Source organism: Caretta caretta, chromosome 3 (genome assembly GCF_965140235.1).
Source record: "Caretta caretta isolate rCarCar2 chromosome 3, rCarCar1.hap1, whole genome shotgun sequence".
In the NCBI taxonomy this organism is placed as follows: domain Eukaryota; kingdom Metazoa; phylum Chordata; order Testudines; family Cheloniidae; genus Caretta; species Caretta caretta.
Window position 1 is genome coordinate 82,157,406 of NC_134208.1, and position 12,673 is coordinate 82,170,078.

At 39.8% G+C, this 12,673-nt stretch overlaps 1 protein-coding gene across 9 annotated transcripts in view; it reads right to left on the minus strand.

Moving 5' to 3' along the window:
* Positions 1-12,673, minus strand: part of ATG5 (autophagy related 5) — a 119,520-nt gene that overhangs the window by 47,417 nt on the left and 59,430 nt on the right. The gene's annotated exons all lie outside the window — the stretch shown is intronic.

A 12,673-nucleotide genomic window follows, 5' to 3' on the forward strand; every position in this document is an offset into this window, starting at 1 on the left:
GTGTACACCTTTGCCTATCCTGACTTTTCAGTTTGCTTCACAAATTTAACATGAATCTTTTTTATTTCAATCTAAAAAAAGGAAATTAAAACTGAAAATTAAGCAAAATATTCTGACATATTGGGTAAATGTATAACTAGGCAGCTTTAAAAATGTGAAATTAAACTAAGATTCACAGATTTACTATGCAGAGGGAATTATCAAAGATGATTTTAAAATTTTCATTATGAACTAGACTGCCTTTTGCCATAGCCCCAAACAAGGGATAGTGCATAAACTGCACCACCCCAGAAATAATCCCAGAAGGAATTGTGCTAGAGACCCACCCATCTAACAATTCCATTCCTACTTCCCCCTTGCTCCAGGAGAATAGTTTCTTGCTATGAACTTAAGGTATGGGTGACCTAACTACAAAGGAGTATGGTCATAACAAGAAATCAGAGTTGGTTTGAAAGTTCCAGCTGGAAAAGAAAATCTTTTAATTCTCATTTTGTAATGAGATGTCAAATGGAACTGAATATAAATGGAACAGACAGGTCAATGTGTGTTGTACAAGCTGAGTAAAATGCATATAGGAAAATAATCAGCCTATAGAATTATTTTTAAGTGACCCAATATGACCCAATTTTTAAGTGACCTACAATGTTCTCACTTAATTTAAGTATTAAGGCAGTTATGCCCTTATTTGACTCATTACTATACTGTAATGCATCCCTTTGAAGGAATGGTCAAAGTTATTGTGGGAAACTTGGAACTTTCTGATTTTTAAAACTGAACAGTTAAATGCTAAGAGTTTTGTGTAGTGAATAAAGACACTGGTTAAAAACTGAGGTTCTAAATTTAGCTCTGCTGCATACTCATTTACATAGATTCAGTTTGTTGCCAGAGATATTGGCACCAGACAGTTCAAAGTTGCTATCTTTAATTTGATTTACTACTTAGGTTTAATTTTATATAAAAATCCACACCGAAGGGTACCAATTTTTGCTCAAAAGTAGCCTGCAAATCTGTATTTAGGAAGAACTAAGCACATAAGAAGCTAAGACATTTTTGAGTTATGAATAGCTAAAGACAGTACATTTCACAGAAAGTCAGGTTTTTAATTCAACTACATTATAACTCAAAACACAATTTGTTCAGGTTTCTTCTCACTTTAAAAATAGTATAACAATTTTCACAACAAAAGTATAATAAAAGTAGACACTTAGATGCCACAGGGACAGGCCCTGTAAGACCCTAAATAGATTAGAGAACAGATCAGATGGGATGAAAATAGAGTTTAGAATGAAATAGTTCTTATTGGTTTAACTATGGATTATGGTTCCATTATGGAACACTTCCAATTACATTGTATATAGTCCACAGATATACAATTCAGGCTAGTTAAGATATCAAATAGTATACCACTAATAAGGTGATTTTCACATGAGAAACTATTTATCGGCCAAAACAGGATATTTCTTACTAAGACCCAAAATAGCCAGTGGTATCTAAAACTTACTTTCCAATCCAGAGCTTCACTCCTGCACTGAGAACCTTGTGAGCACAGGGTTAAGCTTGCACAGAGCCCCAGTGAAATCAAAGGGGCTTCACATGGGTGTTTGGCTGTGCCAGGCATCTCTCAATGTACAACTGAGGTCCCTATCACTTAAGATAGAGATGGGCAGACTGCAGAATCTGAACAAAAGCCATTTTCACCAAATCATTCTAACTTTTGATATGGCTGTGCTAGTTCAAGACACGTAGTTAGTTTATGCTGATGTTTCATGGACCCTTCCTGCTCCTTCTGCAGCTTCTCTCCTCTTAACTCTCTTCTTAACTCCTCCAAACTACTAAGTTCTTCAGCAACTTCCTTTGCTTAAGAAAAGCAAATGTTTATATTAAATAGGCATTTCATAAGCCACACATATATTGTAGGCATTTTGATTGATACTGAATCTCAACTAAGCTGCTGTGTACTGCAGTATATTAAAATAGTAAAATTAAAAGGACACTAACTTTTAATTTGTTCTTATACCAGAGCTATGAAAAGTAAATACTATAGGTACCAAACTGAACTGTAATCTATTTATATACACAGTACTGACTCAGCTAGTAATTTAAGAATCCCCCCAATACACAAACAATTCTCTTCACCTAATTTTTAAAATGGAACAGTAGATTTTAGAAAAAAGGTAACCCTCTGAAGCATGCTATTTTTCCTTATCTCTAAAACACACACAATATGAGGTTAAGTTCTGATGCAGAATACTCATATTTCTAAAATGTTACTTATTCATATTCATTGCTATTGCCTATGGCTATTCAGAGTAAGTCGCTGAGTGTAGTTCTGAGAAAGCTTATGACAAATTAGCACAACTGTAATAATAAAAAAGCCTTCTCACTTTTACTTCGGACCAGAGGGATAGTCCAATTTTCCTTTAGGCCACTTAAATTCCTAGCTGACTTTCTGTAAACATTCAGTTCCTTAGACAAACTAACCATATTTTCTGTCACATCGAAATGCTACTTTATTCTTTCTAAAAAGCGTGAATATATTCAGGGACTAAGTTTAACTTACATTAAAAAGCCCTTTTGTGAAATTGCATTGTAAGAAAAAAGTTACACAATGATTTATGGATAGTTTAAAAAAATAGCAATTTGTACAGTACCACAGTAAATACAGAAACTTGTGTTGTGTTGCCCTCTTCAGGTCACTGACCATCACATTTAATATTTCTCTTCAAAGATCAGTGATAAACTAAGTGTGATTTCCCCCGTCCCCTTTTGTTATGAAGTCATGAATTAAGACATTTAAATAATACAGTAAAAATATTTACTCTTTAATAGGACAGCTAAACAGACAACATAGTAAATTTGGCAGACCTGTGTAAAGTTTCAAGAAAAATCTACTTTATTACTTTTTGACTAAAATATGTCCTACTAATGCAGTGTACATTTGAGGTATTTGTGGTCTCCAATGCTGTGGGTCTAGACCCTCCTTGATTAATATTTACATTTGGGTGGGCTCGAAGGTATATTTGTAAATTAAAATTGTGTGTCTACTTTACATCAACATTAATACAATGATTATATATATAAAACTCAGGTGAAGCTATGGTAAATATCTCATCAGTTCTTCCATAATGTACAATTTCTTGTTCTAAAGAAAAAATATTTCTCTCTACAGAATTTACAAGTCACCAGGTATAGTAAATCAGTTGTCAGCTAGGTAATACCAAGAGGAAGATTTAAACTTTCAAAGTATTCAGGATTCTTTCCCCTTCATCTAGTAGATATACTGCGTATCAAAGGATGACAAAGGGTATCTACTGCATCATTCGTACAACTCAGATGCAGGCTTTGTCGGTGGTTGGGGAAACTATCTGTTGTCCATCTTGCTCCCCAGGACTGTACTACTAGGAAGTGGAGAAGGAACTGGTGTTATAAAGTAAGGGTGGGGAGGAAATCCTAGAATCTATGCATAATTCTGGGTGGCTACAGCATTTGTACAGGTAAAGCAGTGTGTTTAGATACATAACAGTATTGGAGACATTAATACTCCTTCACCTCCAAATTTATTAAGGAGAAGTAAAAGGGAGAAAGTGCCTCTATTTCAGCAATATAAGATGGACAATAAAGTGGATAGAAAGCTGGCTAGATCGTCAGGCTCAACGGGTAGTGATCAATGGCTCCATGTCTAGTTGGCAGCTGGTATCAAGTGGAGTGCCCCAAGGGTTGGTCCTCGGGCCGGTTTTGTTCAATATCTTCATAAATGATCTGGAGGATGGTGTGGATTGCACCCTCAGCAAGTTTGCAGATGACACTAAGCTGGGAGGAGTGGTAGATACGCTGGAGGGTAGGGATAGGATACAGAGGGACCTAGACAAATTAGAGGATTCGGCCAAAAGAAATCTGATGAGGTTCAACAAGGACAAGTGCAGAGTTCTGCACTTAGGACGGAAGAATCCAATGCACCGCTACAGACTAGGGACCGAATGGCTCGGCAGCAGTTCTGCGGAAAAGGACCTAGGGGTTACAGTGGACAAGAAGCTGGATATGAGTCAACAGTGTGCCCTTGTTGCCAAGAAGGCCAATGGCATTTTGGGATGTATACGGAGGGGCATTGCCAGCAGATCGAGGGACGTGATCGTTCCCCTCTATTCGACATTGGTGAGGCCTCATCTGGAGTACTGTGTCCAGTTTTGGGCTCCACACTACGAGGAGGATGCAGAAAAATTGGAAAGAGTCCAGCGGAGGGCAACAAAAATGATTAGGGGACTGGAACACATGAGTTATGAGGAGAGGCTGAGGGAACTGGGATTGTTTAGTCTGCGGAGGAGAAGAATGAGGGGGGATTTGATAGCTGCTTTCAACTACCTGAAAGAGGGTTCCAAAGAGGATGGATCTAGACTGTTCTCAGAGGTAGCAGATGACAGAACAAGGAGGAATGGTCTCAAGTTGCAGTGGGGGAGGTTTAGGTTGGATATTAGGAAAAACTTTTTCACTAGGAGGGTGGTGAAACACTGGAATGCGTTACCTAGGGAGGTGGTGGAATCTCCTTCCTTAGATATTTTTAAGGTCAGGCTTGACAAGGCCCTGGCTGGGATGATTTAGTTGGGGATTGGTCCTGCTTTGAGCAAGGGGTTGGACTAGATGACTTTCTGAGGTCCCTTCCAACCCTGATATTCTATGATTCCATGATTATCTATTAGAAGATAATGAGATTTAGTTTTGGTGTAACTGGCAACTGAAAGTGTAGCAACCTACATTTAAATAGTTCTTTAAGAAATGGTTTGGATAATTAGAAGTAGTATAATCGAACTCCCAAAGTCTTTTTGGTTCACCAACTTAAGATTGCCCATTCCATTGATCAGTTAATTATGATTTTGCTGCTTTGACTTTATAACTTTATCCTGTTTTCAGTGGGCTGTGGAAAATAATAGGATTACAACTCTGCTCTAGTTAGTACATTTAGAAGACGTGCTGAAGAAAGACTTAAAATGACCTGTGGTTAGTTTAGTTCTGAGTTACCAAGTGTTTATTTTTGCCTTATCTTGCTCCCACACACCATTAAATTTGGATCCCACATGAGGTCTGATTCATATTCTTCTTTAAAAATGTATTTTAATAGATATGCTTTGCAAAAGAAACAGCTTTTCAATTGTGAAAATACCAATCCTTTACTGAAAAGTGCATTTGAATATTATTTTATTTTCTGTTTCTTTAACAACTTTCCCCAGGGATACAGTTTGAGCACTGTTAGGACTGATTTTCATCTATTGTATTTTTATTATGATCCAGCTCATTCCCTTAGATGAAAAAACTCACATACAGGAATCAATGCGGTTCCCTTTGCAGAGTTTCCTCAAGGTTATTTGTGGTGAAGAGAAGAAGAGGAGTTTCCCCCTCACAGAACAGAAAGGGGACTGGTCCTAGAATCCCTGTGGCTCTCAAAAGACACATCTGAGGCCACAGACATCCACACAGGCCCTGTGGCTCTCTGTATGCTACCAGCTGTCTGCAACCCTCCATTACATAACTGCCAACATTTGCCCCAGAACTGACTCCTTAAAAAGACAATTCCACAATACGTAGGGTTCAATGCCTAACTTAATACAGCAAATAATTCAGAAGGTGCTCAAGCTATATTTGAAAAGAAAATAAGTTACACATAAAATATTTGCTGAGAAGGGAGGAGTATCAAAGGGTGGGGCTCTGGGGAAGAACAGGGAAGGGGTTTGGGGCTGAGGCACGGGAAGATGGTTTATGGAAAGGGGGATAAATGGGGATCGGTGGTAGGGACTCAGGTCAGGAGGAATGAAGGGATGGGGGGTGGCAAGGGGAAGTGTGGAAAATAGGGGAAGGGGTGTCTGTCAGCCCTACATTCTGTATACACCAGGATCTGGGGGAGGGTCTGAAGCCCTCTCCCTACCCCGTGTGGGTGTTGCAATCTTGGGACCCATGTCACTCCAGAGGAGTCTGCCTTACCTGTCCCCTCCACGTAAGCCAGGATATGAGCTCCCAGCCCTGTGGAGAACATCTGAGTCCCTCTCCCAAGTCTTTGTGGGTTTTCTGGGAACTGGGGGACCCTACTCCCATAGGGGTATCTGAGCCCTCTCCCTGCCTTCTCTCATATGAGCAAAGATTGGGGGCCTTTACTTTCTGGGAGTGTCTGAGACCCTCTCCTGCCTTCCCTATGTGTGCCAGGATCTGAGGGGCCCTTGTCCATCTATGGGTTTCTGATTCTCCCATGTGTGCGAAAATCTGGGGAATGGAGTGGGGACAAAGGTAACACAAATTTAAAGTCTGACATCCAAGAACTGAAGGTAAGCATCACCCCGTGTGTGGCGGAGGGCTGGATACTGTGTGTGCGGGAGAGGGCAGCTTGGAAAGGGGGAGGCAGTCAGGCTTGGGACAAGACTGGGAAACCTGATGGAAGCAGAGATGGGGGCCCAGCTATGGGGGTGTATTAGGTATGAGAGACCCAGTCCAGTGTGTATCGTAGCCTACATAATCAAGAAAGTGCGCACTAGGCTGCTGCCTTGGATATGTGTATACAGCAGCAGGCAGAAAGTGACAGCAAAAAGCAACTTATCATACGTTAATGTCTTCTACAGTGCTAAATAATGGCTTAATGGGACAGGAAGGGGAAAGTGATCTGGAAATGCTGTTAGGGGGGTTATACGTTGTGGGGAATGGTGGGGGTGGACAAAGAGAGACACTCTTCTCTCACACACTTAAAGTAATTGTAAGCGCCATGTTGGAAAAAAAAAAAAAAAAAAAGCCTGTCAAGCTTTTGGGACACACGCCATGTCTGTGATTTCTCTCACCAGCCCTCTCGATCACAATGCACTAGAACTGTTATCCCTACTGCACAACAACAAAATGAACAGGGCAGGGTAGGAGCTCTTAGGAATCACATAGCAACTGTGCAGCATTGTGGAGAGACAACTGGATAGCAGCTATTCCTGGTTCTGCCATTCACCTGCTGGGTGACTTTGGGCAAGTCATTTTACCTCACTGTAAAATGGGAATAATGATGTTAAGTTCTCTAAGATCTATTGATGAAAAACGCTACACAAGAGCAAGGTTTTTCTGGGAACGTCTACACTGCAATAAAAAACCTGCAGCATGTTCACGGCTGGTCCAGTCAGCAGACTCAGGGCTATAAAATTGCAGCAGAGACAGTCAGGCTCGACTGGAGCTTGGGCTCTGAGACTTCACAAGGGGGAGGATCTCAGAGCCCAAGTCCAAACATCTACACTTCTATTTTTAGCCCCACAGCCCAAGTCAGCTGACTCTGGCTCTGAGACTTGATAATGCAGGTATTTTATCACAATACACACATACACTTTGTTATTACTTAGCTACAGTAGCATATCGACTGCAAGCCTAGGTGACAACTACAGCTGCCTAAATGACCAATTATTCCTATTACAAAGATTTCTTTGTCTGTTAAAAGAAACTAGGAAATTCACTGACAAAACCTTTGTTAAGGCAGAGTTAAAGTTGCCCAGAAGTATCTCATGTCTTTTCTGAACATCAAGTTCAGCAAAAACGCAAGCCACTGAAAACTAGGAAACAGAGTTAAGGTACATGACGATAGAGCTTTAACGTTGCCCTCTTTGAGGGGGACCCAATCATGCGCATAGCGCACATACTCATTTCTGCCTTTCCAGACAGTGCACGCTCAGAGAACAGACACATGACAACTGCAGCACAAAGTCTAATATCTTCTCTTAGCCAAGGCAAAACTTGTTTTTAGATGAGCTGTACTGACTAGGAGCTACCTGAACTGTTCTGTACTCAAACACTGAGCTTACTCCCCAGAAACAACTTTGTACGTATTTTACAACTTCCTTTACTCTCATTTTACAACACCGTCAGTCCTGATTACTGGATTCCATCTAACATTATACTTTCACTTACCCATCATTAAAACCACAGACTGCTCTCATATCCCACCTCACTGCTGACAATCCCCATGGTTAGATGACCCCTGTACCCTGCTACCGACACAACTTCCACAACTTAGTGCTGAAATAATGCATCTTGGATCCCTCAAGGTACACATGCACCTCTTTCCTCTGATCACACCGATCAGGGGGCTCAGATCTCATATCACTATCACAGCTCTACCAACCTACTCCAATTAATCTCTCCACCATTCAGTTCAACTATACCCAACAGTGCATGCAACTACAATATATGTAGGTAATGCTCAATGAGTACCGCCAGCTCCAGAAGAGCACAGTTAAGGTCGTGCTGGTGTGAATTCAATGTGAGCAGTTTTGAATAGTTTGGGTTTTGAAAATCCCACCCAATATCATCTGGTTCACCCAATCCAATAAATACATATATTGCCATCAGCAGCTGGTACTAATTGACAGACTGTGGCTGTGCACATTATCCCTGCAATGTGAAGCAGCATAATGCAACACATAGTATTGTGCCCCACCCCTCTGCAAGGAATCTTGTCCTAGCTACATGATCCTTTGTGGCAGAGGACACAATGAACTGCATTTCTACTCCTCACTGTTTCAACAAACAAGGCAGGATTAGGCCTCATTGCTCAACTTTCCAGATCTAAAACTACAGAATTTGTCATTCAACCTGGAACATTCTGCATATGTCTCTGTGAAGAGAAATTAAGGGCTGTTTGCAATGCCAATATGGGCTTTACATGTAAAGATATAAAAATTGGTTTTACACAGGGTATGGGATCCCTACATTATTTAATCAGCACTATCTCCACTTAATGAGTCCATTTCTGTTGCTGCAAAAACATTTCTTAGCACCGAGCAGTAAACAAATTAGTCAGTGACCAAAGACGATGCTAGGAGAAAATTGCATCTATAGGTTTTGATGCACACATACAGAGCTTACCATCTGCTACAATTTCTGATAGCGCTCACAAAATAACTGTGACTTCCGTTCTCAATCTTTAAAGTTTCACTATGACAGTAAATTTGTCTTAATTAAATCTAAACACAAAGTTACTACAAAACAATTGTAAACTTCTTTAGAAATGTTAATAAAGCATTTAGATCCAGTATAAAGTAATACTGATATATTCAGCATTAACAGATCTCCTTTTTATAGTGACTGGTAGAAAACTTCAACACCTTTAATCATTTGCAGGATACATTTTGGATGTAATTTATGAAGACAGACCATCAAAATAGCATGATTGACTGATTCTCTTCTAACTGAATTTTGGATGAGTATACAACAGTGCCTTAAACTCAACTCAAAACATAACACCAAACTTCATGCCATAAGAAAGCAGAAGGCACAGAGGAAAGAAAAATTAAAGAATTCCATGACTTTTCTCCAGAATCCTAACATTCTGCTAAAAGAAAACTCTTGGGCAAAAATAAAGAGACTAATCATATTCTTACATTAGAAATAAACATAGATATTGCAGATAGGTTTGGAGTTGAGGAATGAAGATAAGGAGAATTCTCAAAGATTCTGATGATCCCTAAATGTAGCTATGGTCTCTAAATCTAGTCTAAACATTCTATAAACCAACATTTCTGGAACTAAAAATAAAAAGCAACTAATTTACTCAATTAGTCATTCATTAAGTTTAGAAGTACCGGATTAATATCCCATACATTCTCCAATCTGCTTTTCAATTTATTAATCATCATACAATGCAAACAGCAGAAAATGGACAAACTCATTTTACATTTTGTTTTATGAAAAGGGACCGATCACTCGATGATGGCCTGTTCTGTTCATTCCCTGTGAAGCACCTGTCATTGGTCGCTGTTAGAAGAAAAGATACTGGGCTAGATGGACTATTGCTCTGTCTCAGTATAGTCGTTCCGACGAAGTGGGTATTCACCCACAAAAGCTTACGCTCCAATATGTCTGTTAGTCTAGAAGGTGCCACAGGACTCTTTGCCGCTTTTACAGATCCAGACTAACATAGCTACCTCTCTGATAGGTAAATGTGTAATTTAACATGAAGGGGTTTATAAAACAGACTGACTAGAGTATATAGACAGTCTTTAAACAATTTTTGCATAGTCTGCAAAAGGAGGAACGTTTAATTCTGAATCAGCCACCACGATTTACAATTTTACACTTTAACAAAGAACTACTCTCTGCTACTTTTTAGTGTGCAACAATATGAGGCCAGGTCTATGCTGGTGGGGACAGAGAGGGGATCAATCTAAGTTATGCAACTTCAGCTACGTGAATAACGTAGCTGAAGTCAACGTACTTAGACCTACTTACCGCGGTGTCTTCACTGCAGTAGGTCGACCGCTGCCCCATTGACTCAGCCTACACTTCTAGCTCCGGTGGAGTACCAGAGTTGACGGGAGAGCACTCGGCGATCGATTTATCGCATCTTCACTAGACGTGATAAATCGACCCCTGCTGGATCAATCGCTCCAGAGGTAAGTGTAGACATGCCCTAAGTGTGGGTTGCTCTTGTCTTTACAAGCTGGGAGGCAGACCCAATGTCATTGACTAGCTTAGCTTTGACTAGTATAAGCTTTGCTCGCTATATGAGCTACAAAAAATTTTCTGACTCCTGCAATAGTAGCAGGGCAGTTTCATATTACCAGATATCACAGAGATAAAAAAATGCATCACTGAAAATTTCTAAAAACTTAATTCAATTCCTTTTTGAGCTTACTTAAATTTGCACCTTTTTCAATATTACACATTACATTCACATACTAAGTATGCTATAAGAATAGTTAAGTAGTATTTTATTGTGTTAAAACTTGTCTTTTCAAAATAAAGTAGCGTGATTAGAACAGACAGGAGCAACAGATGTTCTAAGTGAAATTAGCAAGGTGAGTAATTTTTCAAAGACAATACCTATCCCACTTGCTCTCTCATGGGGCCTATAATGACAGAAAAGAAGAAGATGCTTCTCCAGAGGCTGAGGAAAACGTTCCTCCTGAAATGCTTGCCTCAAGCTCTTCAGTTGAGGGTGAACTCTGGCTGTTTTGTGTACAGTGGAGCCTTCAAGGGCAGATATTACAGAAAGTTCTTCAAGTAGGGATCATTTCTTATTTGTCTATAAGAGGGACAAAGTGGGTGAGGTAATATCCTTTATTAGACCAACTTCCGCTGGTGAAAGAGACAAGCTTTTGAGCTACAGAGAGCTCTTATTCAGGTTTGGGAAAGGTACTCAGAGGCTGATCCCTGGTCTACACTACACAGTTAGGTCGACATAAGTCAGTTCATAATGACCTAACTCAGTAAGCATCCACACTAAAATGTAGCTCCCACTGATGTTACTTACCCACTACACCGACTTAACTTCATCTCTGCGAGAGGCGTAGCACTTAAGCTGATGTAGTCAGGTTGACGCAGTGTTAATATAGACACTGCGGCGCTTACATCAACTGTTGTTGTCTTTCAGAAGCATTTCCACAATGCCCAACACTGACAGTTAAACCAGTGCAAGCACTCCTGGTGAGGACATGCACCACCGACACAAGGACCAATTGAATTACTTAGATGGTTGTACGTCAATGTAACTTAGGTTGACTTAAATTTTGTAGTGTAAACATACCCTAAGTCTTACAAACTAACATTGCTATACAGTAGAACCTTAGAGTTACGAACACCTCGAGAATGGAGGCTGTTTGTAACTCTGAACAAAACATTATGTTTTTTTTCCAAAAAAGTTTACAACTGAATATTGACTTAATACAGCTTTGGAACTTTACTATGCAGAAGAAAAATGTTTTCCCCCCCCCCCTTTTTTTTTTTTTTAAAGTTTACATTTACCATGGTACTGTATTTGCCTTTTTTTTTTTTGGTCATCTTTAATGCTGCCTGATTGCGTAATTCTGGTTCCAAATGAGGTGTGGGGTTGACTGGTCAGTTCATAACTCTGGTGTTCTACTGTAATTACATAGCTCAGGGGTGTGAAAAATCCACAACCCTGAGCAACATAATTATACCAACCTAACTTCCAGTGGAGACACCACGATGTCAACAGGAGAGCAACATAGCTACCAACTCTCGTGGAGGTGGGTTAACTACACTGTCAGGAGAAGCTCTCTCGTCGGCATAGTAGCTTCTTCACTAAAGAGGTGCACCTGTGCCGCTGCAGTACTTTATGTGTAGACAAGCCCTTTGTGACAGCTAAATACAAGGTGGAACTGATCGTTTAGCACAGGTAGTTAACACTTATTGTAAGAGACCATTCAAGATGAAGTGATCCAATAACCCCTCTGTAATCAAAGGACAAAAAATGGGGGTTAATGGGTTACAGATTGTTGCATTAAGTCATAAATCAAGTCACTTTATTAAGACCATGATTTTTAGTGTCTAGCAGAGTTATGAATGTAAACACACAGGCTAGTATTTTGTTTTATTTGTCTGTAAAGCACTTAGCACTTACACATAGTCTTAAAAAACAAACAAATTAGCTAGTTGTAGTAAAGCATTTAGAGGTAGCCTGATCCAAACCTGGTATTAGAAGACACCTCTGGTATAAGGAAGTGAAACTCTAGACAAGTCCCATAATTGCACAAAATTAAAGAACACAATACTTTTGTGTATTGTGCACCTATTTCTGGCACAATGAGCTGCAATTACTTATTAGGATCAAGTGAGAGTAACAAGCTCTATGGACTTTCTTCTATTTCCTCAGTTAATTCATGCAACTGAACAGCCCAGCAAATGTGAGGAAACAGACCACCTAATTCTA